General features: G+C 39.2%; 1 pseudogene; it reads left to right on the top strand.

Moving 5' to 3' along the window:
* The first annotated feature begins 12,798 nt into the window (after positions 1–12,798).
* LOC780995 (regulator of nonsense transcripts 3B-like) lies at positions 12,799–14,576 on the top strand (annotated as a pseudogene).
* Positions 14,577–17,707: the final 3,131 nt, after the last annotated feature.

Genomic DNA, 17,707 nt, shown 5'->3' with positions numbered 1-17,707 from the left:
ACTATTTGCTCAAGCCTCTTCTGAAGACCCCTAAGCCAATATAATATGGATTTATTCTTTTCCCCCCTTTCAATTGTGTGCCATGTAATCAATACAAATTCAGTATGCAAAGCGTACAATACTTGTGGATCTGATTGTTTCCAGCAGTTAGTGGCTAAAACTTCATATTGTAATATGTTTGTGATTGTCAGTATACAGAGGTTGTATTTACTCCAAGGAACATAAGACAGAAAAGCAAGCGACTCTTCTAAGGTCAGTATGCACAAAATCAAAAATAGATATAAAACCTTATGCTTCCTGGTTTAATATTTTAGCACTATCTTTAATTTTATTTTTACACATCTGCAGCATTTGGTATGATTCAGATTACTTGAAAAGATGGTGCAAAAGTGACTCTCTCCTTTTAAGTTCTGCTGAATATAGTCCTATATGGATAGCAGACATTGTAAAATAAGATAAGGTGTTCTCTTAAGGAAAAAAAAAACAAAACACTGTACATGCTACATAAGGAGAGATTTAATAAAAATTAGTCCCAGAACTGAAAAATCAGTAGTGTGTATAACATCTTATGCTTTAATCTTGTTATCTTGAGCATTTTAATGTAATTTACAAAAAAATGTTATTCCCAATAAAAATGTAGAAAATAATGGATTTATGTAGTATGAAATAACACATTGAAATAAAACTGTCACCATACTTTCATTTCTCTATGATGTGCTCTAGTTTTCACTCACATATGGAACTCACGTACTGTGGCTTTACAAATGGAGAGTCAAAAGAGCCTTTAATGGTGATTAATGCTAATTCTAAATATATACATTTTGATGAATGCAAAAATCTATTTAATAAAAAGATTTAAGATGTTCAAAAAGGGTCTTGTACAAAGCTAAAAGAAGCTTTCTTCCAAAAATTGAATCTGTTTGTTTTTAAAAAATGACATCATCCAAGATGTGTTTTTAATCAATTATCATTGTAGATAATTCTGCGGGCAACATGGTTGGAGAAACAATGGTGTGATTAACTAGGCGTTGACCTGGTGTCATGGCACTGGTCCAGGGAGAGCTTATTAGTTTGCACTAGCAGTAAATATGAAACCCAGGGCATTGTAAATCACGACTGTAGGATTAACTGAAAGTGAATTAGATACCCGGGTAAAACTGAGCCATTCCCAGTTAGTTCAAAAACAGCTATAGGAGGTCAGTGGAGAGAAAGTAACAGTTTTCATACACAGGCCTATTCTAAATTTTTTCCATTTTATCTATAATTTTCAATTGAAAAAATTGATCCTTATACTTAATAATGTTCCTTAATAAAATACATAAAAAACAGGGACACTTAGACTTTCTGGTGATGCTGGTCAGGGTAAAATCTTTTTTTTGAGGGTGGCGGTAGTCCTGTATTTTGTCTCTCAAAGTGTTTTGTCGAGTCATATGTTCAAAACATGGTGAATCAGCACACCTTAAGGCCATAATTTCAGCATCATAAACTCATTTTGTTTAGTTTGTCTGTCTCATCACAGTTTTCATTCTTAGAAAAACACTCTGCCCCTTCTTCCTTGTGACAGCCAGTGAATTGGCTGGGCCACATTAAACAGTGATAGAAAATTGACTGGAAGACTGCTGAACCTTGTTTTGATCCATCCCTAATTTACATACACATGCTTAATCAGGATGTTAAAAAGAGCTTTGAGTGATGATACTCTGAAACTTATATACCACGAAAACAATTTTATTGTTGCTGTTTTACCATAATGTCAAATAATTACCTTGCACATATTTTCCCTCTTCTCATTTCCCTCTGAAATTGTTTTAGTAAATACAATTTCTTTTTAAGAGCAAACTCAATAAACCCAGTTGTGTATGGTGCTGTGTGTGTGCTCAGTTGATCAGTCAGGTCCGACTCTTGGTAACCCGGTCCATGGACTGTAGCCCACCAAGCTCCCCTGTCCATGGGATTTTCCAAGCAAGGGGTTGCCATGTCTTGCCCCTGAGGATCTTCCTGACCCAGGGATTCAACCCATGTCTCTTGTATCTCTTCATTGGCAGTGGATTCTTTACCACCGTGCCACCTGGGAAGCCCTGTGTAAGGAAACACAGCCAAGTCAGTGTGCTAAATTAGTAATGTAAGCTAATCAGAAACACACATGTGCTTCATACTCCTTTGGGGTTTCTACATGGGTATTCTTCCATTTATATATATTTATTTTTCAACCAGACATACTGAGTGTATGTAAAAAATATATTTCCCTACTGTTGTCTGCTTATAAGCCAGCTGCTGTTGTTGTTTTGATAGGTTCCATTAAGACCTACTTGTTCTTTCCCAGAGGCACTGAAAATGTTCACTGTGGCATGAGTCATACTTATGGCTGCTTTCTGTCAGAGGATGAGTCAGTGTGGGATGCCTAATTCCAGAAGGGTCTAGGACAGCAGAAGAGACAGCTTGTGTCTATCCTCTTAAAGCTCACACCGTTCCAGAAACGTACACGCAAAAAATAGCCCTTTCAATCTAGAGCAAAGACTTCTTTAACACTTTGATTATATCAGATCTACTATAGAAGCAAAGCATGCATAGAGTGGCAGACATAAAATTATATTGCACATGTGATTATTATCCTGGGATGATAATACATCCTTTTTTCAACCTGTTTAAGACAGAGCTAAATTAACCTAGTAAATTAAAAGATGATATGAAAGGACTTTAAAAGAATCTATTTTTATGATTATAGAAAACACAAAAGTATATAAGGGAGGTGAAATTTTTATGTCATTCAATTTCATTAGCATATAGCGAGCCAATTACATAAAATTAAATTTCAAGCCTGATTGATTTTTTAAATATTCATTTTAAGCACTGCTTTTGGTGTTTACTATATTATACAGGAAATATCAAAAATGTCTGCTGTCTTCAGGAATTAAATGAAACCTATACTGTCAATAGCCTAGATAGGCCTTTTGATAAAGTATTATGACATTTCTATATTAAGTAGCAGCATAAAATGCTAAACACACTCAGAACACAGCACTATAAGTTTCAAAAAGCACATGCTGGGAACTAGAGTGTTTGGCATTTATAGCTGGCTAGCACGGGAAGATAACGAGAAGTTTGATACCTTGAAAATCATAACTATGAAATATAATAGAACAATAGTTTCCCATCAAGATGGATCATATATCATACAATATCGGAGGATAATTCAAGTCTGTAATACAATCTGCTTTTCATTTCAAGTGGAGGGTGATGTAAGTCACAATTTACCCAGGTAGTACTCATGTGGGAAATAATGACAAACAGAGCAATAGATGAAAAAAAAAAAAAAAAAATAGGAAAAACATGAAAGATTTGATGTCTTTGGCTCCCAAGTTTTCCCCCCTACTTTTCTTAACCTTCTTCTTCAGTGGAAAATCTTTGTGTTAATATGGATTCGTGATGAAATATAAATATTTCTATAAAGATATAATGGGACATAACACAATGACTGGGTAGTATTACCCAATAATTGTTGATTGATATAAAATAAGATAAACCATTTACATGATAGACTACTGTGGGTATCTAGGTCTCCAGGAAAATCTAAATATAAATAATTGTCTATTAAAATCACTTTCCATGTTAAGATGTGCGATGACTCCTCTTATACAACAATTATTTCTTTATCAAAAAAATTAATTTATGTCATATACAAATGGAGTTGAGGTGGCATAGGACCAGCATGTCTGGATTTTGAAGAGAGCTAAATGGTTGATATTCTGCTTTGATTTTTCTTTTCAGCATTTAATGAACTATCGTGAGACAGTAGGAAGACAGAAGGAATTGTTAGTGAATAATAGAATAATTCTTTGTGTTCTAACAAAATAATGGTATCCTATGGTTTTTTCTTATTGTCTACATAGGCTTTGTAGACTGTTGTCACTCAAGTTCTTCATCTTGTACCTACTGCTAGATGAAAATATGTCTAGTAAAGACAGGGTCAGTGGGAGTTTGTGGTGTGGATCTGAGTTTTAGCCCCATCTCTGCCCTTACTTCTTTTTTAAAACTATAATATGGAAATATCCCTTTGCTTTTGACTTCAGTCCTAAAATCTAAAGACACCGTGTAAACAGTGGAACCATTTTTCTTTTTTTTTTCTTACATAGACTAAAACTTACATCACCATTACATTCATCTTCCTGAAAACCAAGAAAAAAAAAATCAGTTTCAACCAATAGTCAAGAGACAGGTCTACCTTTTCATATCTGATGACAGTGGAATCATTTTAACTCTTTAACTCTGTGTTTCAGTTTTATGATTCATTTGTACTTATATGCTGTGCTAAGTCACTTCAGTCATGTCTAACTCTGTGACGCTATGGACCATAGCCCACCAGGCTCCTCTGACATAGGATTCTCCAGGCAAGAACACTGGTGTGAGTTGCCATGCCCTTCTTCAGGGATCTACTCAGGAATCAAACCCGTTTCTCTTATATCTCTTGCATTGGCAGGCGGGTTCTTTACAACTAGCACCACTTGGGAAGCCATATAGATACGGTGATAATGTAGCAAAACGTACTCTTTCCTTTCAATTACCAATGGTAATATGAGAAAAAACAAAAATGAGGTTAATATAAATTTTCTCGATCATTTTAGTTAGGTGTTACAATGTTTACTTTTGCAAATTTGCGTTTTTTTTTTTTTTAATTCTGGGGGAAGACATTGTTTTAATTGATTTGGGTTCCTAGATAACTTTCACAGATAGCACAGAAGGTAACATACATTCCTGCATAAAGTTCTCAAGTAAGAAAATGAATTTAAGATTAACAGGGGGTAAGGAGAAGGAAATGGCAACCCACTCCAGTGTTCTTGCCTGGAGAATCCCAGGGACGGCGGAGCCTGGTGGGCTGCCGTCTCTGGGGTCGCACAGAGTTGGACACGACTGAAGCGACTCAGCAGCAGCAGCAGCAGTGACTATATACGGAGAAGGCAATGGCACCCACTCCAGTACTCTAGCCTGTAAAATTCCATGGATAGAGGAGCCTGGTGGGCTGCAATCCATGGGGTCGCTAGGGGTCAGACACGACTTCCCTTTCACTTTTCACTTTCATGCATTGGAGAAGGAAATGGCAACCCACTCCAGTGTTCTTGCTCGGAGAATCCCAGGGATGGGGGAGCCTGGTGGGCTGCCGTCTATGGGGTCGCACGGAGTCGGACATGACTGAAGCGACTTAGCAGCAGTAGCAGTAGCAAGGACAGTGGGGAGGGATAGATTTGGAGTTTAGGACTGACACGCACACATTACTCTCTTTAAAATAGATACTACTGTATAGCATAGGGAACTCTGCTCAACATTCTGTAATAACCTAAATGGGAGACGATTTTGAAAAAGAATAATTACATGTATATGACTGAATCACTTTGGTGTATACCTGAAGCTAACACAACATTGTTAATCAACTATGTTCTACTGCAAGGAGATCCAACCAGTCCATTCTGAAGGAGATCAGCCCTGGGATTTCTTTGGAAGGAATGATGCTAAAGCTGAAACTCCAGTACTTTGGCCACCTCATGGTGGAAAAGACTCTTGGAGTCTTTTGGAAGAGTCATTGGAAAAGACTCTGATGCTGGGAGGGATTGGGAGCAGGAGGGGAAGGGGACAACAGAGGATGAGATGGCTGGATGGCATCACCGACTCGATGGACATGAGTCTGAGTGAACTCCGGGAGTTGGTGATGGACAGGGAGGCCTGGCGTGCTGCAATTCATGGGGTTGCAAAGAGTCAGACATGACTGAGCGACTGATCTGATCTGACCTGATATAAAATAAAAATGCTTTAAAATATATACTTTTAAGAACATAGACCATCTTCTCAGTGTTCTTTTCAAATTTTTAAACTTAATTCCTCTTATTTTTCCTTAGGGATTGTTTTCTAAAGAGGTAAAGAAAAAAATTTAAAAAGTTGTCAAGATGGTTATTTTGAATATTGTATTCTAATTTTATTATTGCCATGTTCCCCCTTTAGTCAAGTAAACTTAACTTCTTTTACATTATTTTTTGCCCCCTTTGCCAATTATGTAATTGTAATCATTTCAGATGCTCTAGTCGAGTGTCTTTGTACATATTCAAAACCATTTACTTCATCTTATTCACTTTAAAAAAATTTTTGAATGCAATTAAAAAGCTGTATGGTATACAAGTTATACCAAAATTAAATGTTCTAGGAAAGTTATTATATAGCAAAATTCATGGAGAAGGTTTAGGTTAAATAGATGAACACTTCAACAGGGTTTAACTTAGATTTATTTATTTATGTACTGATAAACAACCTGATTTATATCATGAATGAATTGTCAAAGTTTAAAGAAATAAACATAAAAAAAGAAGAGAAAAACAAATAGTTGAGAGAGGGAAAGAGTAAAGCAAATATAAGGGCACACTTAAATGAACTCCTGCTGCTGCTGCTAAGTTGCTTCAGTCGTGTCCGACTCTGTGCGACCCCATAGATGGCAGCCCACCAGGCTCCCCCGTCCCTGGGATTCTCTAGGCAAGAACACTGGAGTGGGTTGCCATTTCCTTCTCCAATGCATCAAAGTGAAAAGTGAAAGTGAAGTCGTTCAGTTTTGTCCGACTCCTAGTGACCCCATGGTCTGCAGCCCACCAGGCTCCTCCATCCATGGGATTTTCCAGGCAAGAGTACTAGAGTGGGTTGCCATTGCCTTCTCCTAAACTCCTAGACATATAGAATTAAAGAGCCTCTTGATGAAAGTGAAAGAGGAGAGTGAAAAGGTTGGCTTAAAACTCAACATTCAGAAAACTAAGATCGTGGCATCCAGTCCCATCACTTCATGGCAAATAGATGGGGAAACAATGGAAACAGTAACAGACTTTATTTTGGGGGGCTCCAAAATCACTGCAGATGGTGACTGCAGCCATGAAATTAAAAGATGCTTGCTCCTTGGAAGAAAAGCTATGACCAACCTAGATAGTATATTCAAAAGCAGAGATATTACTTTGCTAACAAAGGTCCATCTAGTCAAGGCTATGTTTTTTTCAGCAGTCATGTATGGATGTGAGAGTTGGACTCTAAAGAAAGCTGAGTGCTGAAAAATTGATGCTTTTGAACTGTGATGTTAGAGAAGACTCTTGAGAGTCCCTTGGACTTCAAGGAGATCCACCCAGTCCATCCTAAAGGAGACCAGTCCTGAATATTCATTGGAAAGACTGATGCTGAAGCTGAAACTCCAATACTTTGGCCACCTGATGCGAAGAACTGACTCATTAGAAAAGACCCTAACGCTGGGAAAGATTGAAGGCCAGAGGAGAAGCATATGAAAAGGATGAGATGTTTGGATGGCATCACCAACTCGATGGACATGAGTTTGAGTAGGCTCTGAGAGTTGATGATGGACAGGGAAGCTTGGTGTGCTGCAGTCCATGGGGTCGAAAAGAGTCGGGCACAACTGAGTGACTAAACTGAAGTGAACTGGAGACGTATAGAAGTGTAAATATATGTAATAGATATACTGTAGTTAAAAAAGTAAGCCACAAATTTTGCCTCAAAGCTTTTAGCTGTTTAAGTAAAAAGGGAATTTGTATCAGTTATAAGAATCACAGTATTCCTAAGATTTCAGAATGAAAATGAAATAGAAAACAGTAATTGAGGAAAAAATAATCCAAAAGTAGAAATCTGAGGTTTTTCTCTCATCACTTCTCATAAAGTATTGAATAATGTAATAGAAATATGCCTATGGTAGGTATAGTGGTAATTTTATTGGACTGTTTCTGATGGTGCTTTTTAATACAGACAACTGATATAAAGTTATGGACAATTAAGTGAAAATCAATGAAAATATCAAATATTGTGGTTGAATGCCCAGCTCTTTAGTTTGATACAAGTGTGTTAGTCGCTCAGTCGTGTCCAGCTCTTTGTGATCCCAGGGACTGTGGCCCATGAGGTTCCTCTGTCCATGGAATTTTCCAGGCAAGAATACTGGAGTGGGTTGCTATTTCCTTCTTCAGAGGATTTTACCCGACCCAGGAATCAAATCTGGGTCTCCTGCATTGCAGGCAGACTCTTTACCATCTGAGCCACTAGGGAAAATAGTTAAAATATATAAAAGAATAAATGTTTAGCATGCTCATCAAACCTATTTCTGTTGTTTAGTTGATCAGTCATGTCTCTTTTGCAACCCCGTGGACTGTAGCCTACCAGGCTCCTCTGTGCATGGATTTCCCAGGCAAGAATACTGGAGTGGGTTGCCATTTCCTTTCTCCAGGGGATCTTTGTGACCCAGGAATTGAACCCTCGTGTCCTGCATTGCAGATGATTCTTTACCGCAGAGCCACCAGGGAATCTCTCAGTCTGTATCTAGAAATAATTCGCTATCACTCGTGTTTTGAAAAGGATTAAATAACAAAGACTTAAACATTTTCACCTGCCTGAAAAAATGTGTAGTGTAGCTATTCGGCACTGCAGATTAAATGCTGAATCATATTCCTCAAAACTCTATTAACAAAGATAGAGTCTTCACCTGCCTCTCTTATCAGATCTACAATCAGACCTAATCTTAAGAAAAGGTGAAAGTGAAAGTCGCTCAGTTGTGTCCTTCTCTCTGTGACCCCATGGACTATACAGTGCAGTTCAGTTCAGTTCAGTTGCTCAGTCGTGTCCGACTCTTTGCAACCCCATGAATAGCAGCACACCAGGCCTCCCTGTCCATCACCAACTCCCGGAGTTCACTCAAACTCATGTCCATCGAGTTGGTGATGCCATCCAGCCATTTCATCCTCTGTCATCCCCTTTTCCTCCTGCCCCCAATCCCTCCCAACATCAGAGTATTTTTCAATGAGCCAACTCTTCACATGAGGTGGCCAAAGTACTGGAGTTTCAGCTTTAGCATCATTCCTTCCAAAGAATACCCAGGACTGATCTCCTTTAGAATGGACTGGTTGGACCTCCTTGCAGTCCAAGGGATTCTCAAGAGTCTTCTCCAACACCACAGTTCAAAAGCATCAATTCTTAGGCGCTCAGCTTTCTTCACAGTCCAACTCTCACATCCATACATGACCACTGGAAAAACCATAGCCTTGACTAGACGGACCTTTGTTGGCAAAGTAATGTCTCTGCTTTTGAATATGCTATCTAGGTTGGTCATAACTTTCCTTCCAAGGAGTAAGGGTCTTTTAATTTCATGGCTGCAATCACCATCTGCAGTGATTTTGGAGCCCCCAAAAATAAAGTCTGACACTGTTTCCACTGTTTCCCCATCTATTTCCCATGAAGTGATGGGACCAGATGCCATGATCTTAGCTTTCTGAATGTTGAGCTTTAAGCCAACATTTTCACTCTCCTCTTTCACTTTCATCAAGAGGCTTTTTAGTTCCTCTTCACTTTCTGCCATAAGGGTGGTGTCATCTGCATATCTTATATAGCACATGGACTTTTCCAGGCAAAAATACTGGAGTGGGTAGCCATTCCCTTCTCTAGGGGATCTTCCCAACTCAGGGATCAAACCCAGGTCTCCCGCATTGCTGGTGGATTCTTTACCAAATGAGCCAGCAGGGAAGCCTTAAGAAAAGGTATGGATAAGAAATAAATCATCAGCCCAAAGGAATAACCAAAATCCCTCTTTTCAATTTAGGGACTATCAAAGTCCCTAAAACATGTAGTTCTACTGTACTTGTTTGGAAATTCTCTCTGGGGTTAGCCACAGATTTCTTTAGAGAGATAAACTCAAATTCCAGTAGAATCAGTACCACTGATGTTAACAAAAGGTAGACACAGACGCTGATATTCACGGCAAGATGTGTTTCAATAGAAATATCTTGTTTTTAGTATATTTGAGCTTTGAGCACCAATCACAATTAATAACCTGAAAGTGATTTGAAACACACACAGTGGTCTGTAAATATAGTTTTGATTTGTTTGGCCCGCCTCAAAATTAAAAATGAAATACTACTACTCATTTGCCAAACACTTCAACTGTTTGGTCAGATTCATTTTGAGAGAATCTGGAAGATATTCCATTACTTTAAATGTTGCCTTTTTAGAAGAAAGCGTAGGCTTGCTCCCCACCCACATGCCCCAAGAGAGTTCTAGTATAAAATAGAATTCTCCTGGAAAAAATTTCCACGTCTGTATTCTCAAAGAAATGTAATGTCTTATTTGCCCCCTCAGCTCCATTCCAGGGCCACACAGCAGTTTTGTTCTATTGCTTATTTTATTCCCCCCTCCTGTAACCTCTCATTCTCACAGCACTGAAAGAGTTTAAACAAAAATGACTTTGTTTGGTTCTGCAGAATTAACACGACACTCGGGCTTATTTCTAATTGACTGCAGATGTTCTTTAAGCAGAGAAAAGCCTCAGCCTTGCGTGCATAATTCTTCCGTGGTCCTAATGGAGAGAAGTGAGTACAAAATTAGCAACTTTTTTAAAGTCAAATCTGGCTATCTGTTGCATAGACTTTGTTTTTTGGTGTTGCTTTGTTTTGTTTTCAATTTTCCAAGGGCATCCAGACAGAAGATCTTTCAAGATCTTTACAGAGAGGGCCATTATGTTTCCAGGAAACTTACAAAAGAAAGAAATCCAAACCAATCATTGTGGCAGTGCATTTATGTCTCCCCTCTACTCTAAGGTTGTCTTAATAATAAGACACTGTCCTTGAGAATTGTTGCTGCTCAGAAACAGGACTTTTAAAAAACTCACCAAAAAGTGTTGATCTCTATGCAGCAGAGTGGCAAGTTTTGAAGAGAATGAGGTCAACCCAAGGGTTCTGTTTTGACTGTCTCCAGTCTGAGTTGCTGACATGGATAAACTTGTGAAAACCAGCTGAAGAAAGGGACACTCTGTGTTCTTTTGACTCCTGGCTTCAACAATTTGCCTCACAATATGTTACAACCTCATTGTTTCTTCCAGATCCAAGGCCATGTGTTTATGTGTCCAAACAACAGGTTTTGAGGCTGCTTATGTTGCTTTTAAAAATATCACTTTAAATATTGAGAACCTCAGAACTAAGTGTACCATGTCTCTGGTCCAGAGACCTGACCATGGGACCCACTAGGGAAAAAATGCATGGGCCCAAAGAAATTCATGTTTTAGGTATAGGAATGTGTGTCCTATTTTCTTTTTTGTAAAAATTTCAGGACAGTTAGGCAAACTTTCAGAATGTGTGATTATATCTAATGTGAAAATACATAATCGCTCAAAATTACATGTTAATAACTGAGAACAAAATGTTTGAGTGTAGTTGTTATGTCACTAAGTTGTGTCTGACTCTTTGCGACTCAATGGACTGCAGCATGCCAGGCTTCCCTATCCGTCACCATCTCTCAGAATTTGCTCAAATTCATGTCCATTGAGTCGGTGATGCCCTCCAACCATCTTATCTTATTTCCCCCTTCTCCTCCTCCTCTTAATCTTTCCTAGCATCAGAGTTTGATGATAGAGTTCAGTTCAGTTCAGTGGCTCAGTCGTGTCTAACTCTTTGCAACCCAATGTACTGCAACACACCAGGCTTCCCTGTCCATCAGCAACTCCTGGAGTTTGCTCAAACTCATGTCCTTTGAATCAGTGATGCCATCCAATCATCTCATCCTCTCTTGTCCCATTCTCCGCCTTCAATCTTTCCCAGCATCAGGGTCTTTTCCATTGAGTCAGTTCTTCACATCAGGTGGCAAAGTACTGGAGCTTCAGCTTCAGCATCAGTCTTTCAATGAATATTCAGGACTAATTTCCTTTAGGACTGACTGGTTGGATCTTCTTACTGTCCAAGGGACTCTCAAGAGTCTTCTCCAACACACAGTTCAAAAGCATAAATTCTTCAACATTAAGCCTTCTTTATGGTCCAACTCTCACATCCATACATGACTACTAGAAAAACCATAGCCTTGACTAGATGGGGCTTGTTGGCAAAGTAATGTCTTTGCTTTTTAATATGCTATCTAGGTTGGTCATAGCTTTTCTTCCAAGGAGCAAGCATCTTTTAATTTCATGGCTGCAGTCACCATCTGCAGTGATTTTGGAGCCCCCTCAAAATAAAGTTTGCCACTGTTTCCACTATTTCTCCTTCTATTTGCCATGAAGTGATGGGACCAGATGCCATGACCTCAGTTTTCTGAATGTTGAGTTTTAAGCCAATTTTTTCACTCTCCTCTTTCACTTTCATCAAGAGGCTTTTTAGTTCTTCTTCGCTTTCTGCCATAAGGGTGGTGTCATCTGCATATCTGAGGTTATTGATATTTCTCCCGGCAATCTTGATTCCAGCTTGTGTTTCTTCCAGCCCAGCGTTTCTCATGATGCACTCTGCATATAAGTTAAATAAAGCAGGGTGATAATATATAGCCTTGATGTATTCCTTTCCCGATTTGGAATCAGTCTGTTGTTCCATGTCCAGTTCTAACTGTTGCATCTTGATCTGCATACAGATTTCTCAGGAGGCAGGTCGAGTGGTCTGGTATTCCCATCTCTTGTAGAATTTCCCACAGTTTAGTCAAATGCTTTGGTGTAATCAATAAAGCAGAAGTAGATGTTTTTCTAGAACTCTCTTACTTTTTCAATGATCTAACAGATGTTGGCAATTTGATCTCTGGTTCCTCTGCCTTCTCTAAATCCAGCATGAACATCTGGAAGTTCATGGTTCATGTACTGTTGAAGCCTGGCTTGGAAAATAAAGGGAGGGGATAATACTGTTAATGAACATAGAAGTCAGCCCTGGGTTTATTTGTTTTTTAATATTTATTTATTTATTTGGCTACACTAGGTCTTAGCTATGGCATATGAGATCTAGTTGCATGACCAGGAATTGAACCTAGACCCCAAGCACTGGATGCATGGAGTATGAGCCACTGGACCACCAGAGCAGTCCTCAATCCCTGCTTTAGGTTTAGGATTAGAGTCAGATATTCCTATAAAGAAGGGGATTCCTGAATTCACCAGCATCCTCAGTTCCTCCCCCAACCTGCTGACACGAGAATATCTACCCTGGAGTCTTTCTGCTGCCCTGCAGTCACTGGCCTCTTATTGATTTCAATACTATGCTTGCATTTTGCAAAAGTTCACCTGCAAGTATAGCATGAACATTAGGTTTTAGTGACCTAGAAAACATGGTTTTGCCATGGATTTTGCCTCCATGGAATTATTTTCAAGAATTCAGTTATACAGTACTTCAGGTCTTAATTTAGGTAGAGGAAGCATCCTCTGGCATATGGTTTAAAATAAGACTTCTCAGCAGAGGCTGGGAAGCGTAGGTGACTGGCATAGCCAGCGTTTAGGCCAAGCTGCCACAGTGCTACAGGCAGCAGTGTTGGGGCTTCAGGAGACAGCACTAAAGGGGAAGATAAGCAGGATTGGAACAAGGAGAAGAAAGACATTGAGCGAGGTGGTAATTCAGAGATTACCGCCCACTTTGACCAAAGAGCAACTTCAGGAACATCTTCAGCCTACGCCTGACCATGATTATATTGAGTTTTTTTCTAATGATATTACTATGTATCCTCATGTGTATGCAAGAGCATACATCAACTTTTAAAGCCAAGAGGACATTATTTTGTTCAGGGATTGTTTTGATGGTTATGATGGTTATTCCTTGACAATAAAGGTCAGGAATATCCTGCCATCATAGAATTTGCACCTTTTCAAAAAGCTGCAAAAAAGAAGACTAAGAAAAGAGATACTAAAATCAGGACTATTGATGATGATCCAGAATATAGAAAAATTTTGGAGAGCTATGCTGCAGATAATGAGAAAATGACATCTACTCCAGAGACACTGCTAGAGGAAATAGAAGCAAAAATAGAGAACTAACAGCTAAAAAGGCATCTCCACTTTTGAGCTTCCTGAAAAACAAGCAGAAGATAAGAGAAGAAAGGAGGTGGCGAGAAATAGAAGGGAAAAGACAAAGAGAAGGAGAGAGGCAGAAGTGGAAAGAAGAAGAGAAACAAGAACAGATATAGAAAAGCTAAAGAAGATAGACAGAGTTCCAGAAAGGGACAAATTAAATGATGAACCAAAGATTAAGCTGCTCAAGAAGCCAGAAAAAGGAGATGAAAAAGAATTGGACAACAAAGCTCAAGAAATTAGACAAAGAGAATCTGAGTGATGAAAGAGCCAGTGGGTAAAGTTGTACATTGCCCAGGAGTTCTGAGGGTGAATTTAAAGATGAAAAGCCTAAGAGACCTGAAGATGAGCGTGGCAGAGAATACCGGGAGAGGGAGCGGGATTATGAATAGGTCCAAGAGTGCATCCGGCGGGACAGAGAGGCTGAAGAGGCAGGAAGAAGAGATCCACAGGCAGAAGGAGCACTATGAGAAGGAGAAGGCTTGCAAGAGAAAGGAAGAAGAAATGAAGCAGGAGGAAGAAGCACTTTGGGAAAAAGGAAAGAAGCCTGAAGGTACAGAGCCAGTATGCAACTCAGAAAAAAAAACTGAAAAGAAAGAAGTGGTTAAGAGAGATTGCATAAGAAACAAGGATCGCCTAGCGATACCAGCCAGGAGCTCGAAGCCGAAATCGGTTCTGTACCTCTGAGACCAGCACCAGGACTGGAGATTCAGCCATAGAGATAAAGCAGGAAAGTGGTATTAACCATAGAATAGAAGGAAGGGAGGAGTGATAAGTCCAGATGGCCTTAGGTGTCCTGACTGTCTAGGCAGCCAAAGAGCACGGAATTAAGCAATCCTGAAGTGCCTTCGGGGCAAAGGAATAGAGAGAGAGAGAAAAGGGGTGCTGTGCTGGTGGGGTACACTGCAGAGGAGTAAGTTTTGTGTCAAAGCAGGAACCTGATTGCAGGTTCAGATTGGAAGTGCAATTTTCATTTTTTATGCAGTTTTCTACAAATTAACTTTAAAATGTCAGATAAAGCTGATGGGGAGAGGACATACATCAGTTTGCAGGCAAGAAATGTCACGAGAGGACTTATTTAAGTATGACCTGAGAAGAAGACATGAGAACTGGCTTTAAAATCAAAAGGTTTTCTTAATCCTGGATTGAATTTTCTTAAATTTCAATTGAGCAGAGTCACTGTGAAGTCTCGTTCAGATCTAGTTATAGTCATTGTTGGTGATAACTGCTGACTTTGTATAGTGTAGAAGCAAGAAGCATGTAATTGTAATACAAGTACAGTGAAGGATACAACACATCTTCATTTATGCAGAAATTTAAACAATCGTGTCATGTCAATATCTTTTTTTTTAAATTTAATTTTATTTTTGAACTTTACAATATTGTATTGGTTTGCCATATATCAAAATGAATCTGCCACAGGTATACATGTGTTCCCCATCTTGAATCCTCCTCCCTCCTCCCTCCCCATACCATCCCTCTGGGTCATCCCATTGCACCACCCCCAAGCATTCAGTATCGCGAATCGAACCTGGACTGGAGACTCGTTTCATATATGATATTATACATATTTCAATGCCATTCTCCCAAATCATCCCACCCTCTCCCTCTCCCACAGAGTCCAAAAGACTGTTCTATACATCAGTGTCTCTTTTGCTGTCTCGTATACAGGGTTATTGTTACCATCTTTCTAAATTCCATATATATGTCCTAAAGTTTTAGGATTAGTTTAGGAACCACTACCCACTCCAGTATTCTGGCCTGGAGAATTCCATGGACTGTGTGGTCCATGGGGTCGCAAAGAGTCGGACACGACTGAGCGACTTTCACTTTCACTTTAGTTCTTTGTTTGATTACATGAGATTAGTGTAAAAAATTTTTTAAAAAACATATCATTTTGCCTTTAGTAATTTTTATATTCATGAAGTTTAACCCTTAGTTGGTGCTTGACAATCCAGTCTTTGCTTGACCTTAGGTTTCATGAGCTGAGTGCCTACCTTCTCCAGAAAGGAAATTGCACCAATATTTGTTCCAGTTAAATAGCAACTTAGCTTGTCTTGCATTGATGTCAATAAATAACAGCACTCAAAAGAAAGAAAGAAAGAAAGACTTTTCAGCAAAACTTAACATTTGGGGAGAAAGGAGAAAAATATATATTAATCTCCTTTTGTTGCTAATTTATGATAGACCTTCCAGAAAGGCTCTATTACAAAATCAAAGTAGGTTACAGCTTTGAGAAGCTGAAAGTGGAATCTTACTTCTAGAGAATGAGTTCTTCTCTTGCTCAAATAATGTTATGAAAACAGAAAGGCCACAGAGCATATCCTACTGCTTTTTTGCCACATTGTCTGATAATGTTATAAATAAATTACTTATCTCATGAAATATTAAACATGTAGGAATGTCTGAATTTGCCAATGATAAGATACTACCCTGGAGAGTTGGAAAGTTTAAAAGGATTAAGCCTATCTCCATAAATATAAGAAGATTTGGGGCTTTAATGATAAATAATTAGTATGTTATCTGAAAGCAGTTATCTGAAATTAGTAGTTATCAGAAAGTGTTATCTGAAATAATAATATGAAAGTTTAAGAGAAAAAAATTGTTGGTGACAAGAGAAAAGTCTTTATAAATATCATCCACTCAAGATTTCTTACAGATTAAGAGATGTTAAGCCTCAATATGTCAAATATCGTATCTGTTTAACCTGTTATTTTACCAAGCAAAGGCCAAGATGAGTTGAATATGTGTGTGTGCATGCCAAGTCTCTTCAGTAGTGTCCAACTCTTTGTGACCCTATGAATTTTAGCCCGCCAGGCAACTCTTGTCCATGGGATTCTCCAGGCAGGAATACTGGAGTGAGTTGCCATGCCTCCTCCAGTGGTTCTTCCTAACCCAGAAACCTGCATCTCTTACATCTCCTGTACTAGCGCCACCTGGGGAACCCTGAGTTTAATATCTGTTCAGTTCAGTCACTCAGTCGTGTCCGACTCTTTGCGACCCCATGAATCGCAGCACGCCAGGCCTCCCTGTCCATCACCAACTCCCGGAATTCACCCAGACTCTCATCCATCGAGTCAGTGACGTCATCCAGCCATCTCATCCTCTGTCGTCCCCTTCTCCTCCTGCCCCCAATCCCTCCCAGCATCAGAGTCTTTTCCAATGAGTCAACTCTTCGCATGAGGTGGCCAAAGTACTGGAGTTTCAGCTTTAGTATCATTCCTTCCAAAGAAATCCCAGGGCTGATTTCCTTCAGAATGGACTGGTTGGATCTCCTTGCAGTCCAAGGGACTCTCAAGAGTCTTCTCCAACACCACAGTTCAAAAGCATCAATTCTGCGTCACTCAGCCTTCTTCACAGTCCAACTCTCACATCCATACATGACCACAGGAAAAACCATAGCCTTGACTAGACGAACCTTTGTTGGCAAAGTAATGTCTCTGCTTTTGAATATGCTATCTAGGTTGGTCATAACTTTCCTTCCAAGGAGTAAGTGTTTTTTAATTTCATGGCTGCAGTCACCATCTGCAGTGATTTTGGAGCCCAAAAAAATAAAGTCTGACACTGTTTCCACTGTTTCCCCATCTATTTCCCATGAAGTGATGGGACCGGATGCCATGATATTTGTTTTCAGAATGTTGAGCTTTAAGCCAACTTTTTCACTCTACTCTTTCACTTTCATCAAGAGTCTTTTGAGTTCCTCTTCACTTTCTACCATAAGGGTGGTGTCATCTGCATATCTGAGGTTATTGATATTTCTCCCGACAATCTTGATTCCAGCTTGTACTTCTTCCAGTCCAGTGTTTCTCATGATGTACTCTGCATATAAGTTAAATCAGCAGGGTGACAATATACAACCTTGACATACTCCTTTTCCTATTTGGAACCAGTCTGTTCCATGTC

Source organism: Bos taurus, chromosome 23, assembly GCF_002263795.3.
Source record: "Bos taurus isolate L1 Dominette 01449 registration number 42190680 breed Hereford chromosome 23, ARS-UCD2.0, whole genome shotgun sequence".
In the NCBI taxonomy this organism is placed as follows: Eukaryota; Metazoa; Chordata; class Mammalia; order Artiodactyla; family Bovidae; genus Bos; species Bos taurus.
The sequence above is the reverse complement of the archived record's forward strand: the minus strand, read 5'-3'. Positions and strand labels throughout refer to the sequence as shown.